Source organism: Euprymna scolopes, chromosome 8, assembly GCF_053919585.1.
Source record: "Euprymna scolopes isolate OS-2025 chromosome 8, ASM5391958v1, whole genome shotgun sequence".
Lineage (NCBI taxonomy): Eukaryota > Metazoa > Mollusca > Cephalopoda > Sepiida > Sepiolidae > Euprymna > Euprymna scolopes.
In genome coordinates, this window is record NC_136489.1 from 151,942,974 (window position 1) to 151,944,273 (window position 1,300).

General features: G+C 39.3%; 1 pseudogene; it reads left to right on the forward strand.

Annotated features, from left to right (window-relative positions):
• Positions 1–273: 273 nt before the first annotated feature.
• Positions 274–390, forward strand: LOC145284352 (5S ribosomal RNA; annotated as a pseudogene).
• The last annotated feature ends 910 nt before the right edge of the window (positions 391–1,300 follow it).

Below are 1,300 nucleotides of genomic sequence, written 5' to 3' on the forward strand. Positions count from 1 at the left end.
TTATATGAGTTTAGCAAATGTGAAGGTCGGTTTATGAGTGGTAAAAACAAATCTGTAAATAGCGTTATTGTTTTAGCGGTGGTGTCTATTGCGGATGGCGCCGCCATGTTTTTTTCCACGTTTATAAGTGTTCGTTTATATATCTAAACTGTTCATTCTGGAATATAAGAATGGTCGGTTTCAGTCAATCGCAGAAAGAAGAAAACAGTTTATATTAGTATGCTTCTAAGTTTTTCCGTTTTTTAAGATTCAAATGAAAATACTGAATTGGATATATACGGCATAATCGCGTTGACACACCGGTTCTCGTCAGATCACCGACGTTAAGCAACGTTGAGCCTGGTTAGTACTAGATGGGTGACCATTTGAGTATTCTCGGCGCTGTATGTGCTCCCCGCTTATCTCGGCATTTGTTTCCAGTCGTCCTGAACATACACTCCACTTGCCACTGATATTTGACAATGTCGACCCAGGAGAGGTGTGGTTGGAGATTGCGCGACTCCTTCCACAAAATTTTCACGTGCATTCGTGGGTATCAAAGACTGAACTGAATCGGATAACATATAGAGTGGACTAAAAAACGATGACCTAAATGAAAAACACAATACATTCTGCAATCAAACCATATTTGGTACAAATAAACTTCAATTTATGCTTACCCCGTCCACCATGTTCTAATAATAAATGCCCAGCAGTCGTTCTTTGCTTTGTAACCGTGTCTTCATTCGATATTTTCCAAATGTGCAGTTTTGCGTTGCAAACACGCGTAGATGCGCCGTGAAAAATTGTAAATAACGTCGACAGACTCCTTTCTTGGCACTAAATAAGTCGTATCGTTTCGTTCACGTTTAAGGTTGTTCCATGAATCTTGAATTTGCGGCGGATATCTTGTCTGGATAACAAATAACATCGAAATGTTTACTTGAAGCGGGTTTGCGAAGTCACAAGTGATTTTGTCTTTTCTTGAGCTGATCAAACCAGTTATGAAACCATTCTCCTTTAATCTTCATTGTGATGATTCCTCGACTATTTTTTTTTCACCACTTATCAAGGCCCTGAGGCCACTCGAGGATAAGGGTTAATGCGTATACATTAGTCAATATGATTATAGCGTAGTGAACATAAGTAGTAGGAATTTTGTAAATTGGATTACTTAGGGGGACGGTTCATCAAGAACTTGTTTACGTTGGACTTGAAGACAATCAGATTGTAGTCAGCTGGAAAGCAGGCAACTGGAAGAGAGTTCCACAGGCGTATGTTCTAAGAAAGAAGCTTTGTTCATGGAATCTACATTTAGGTT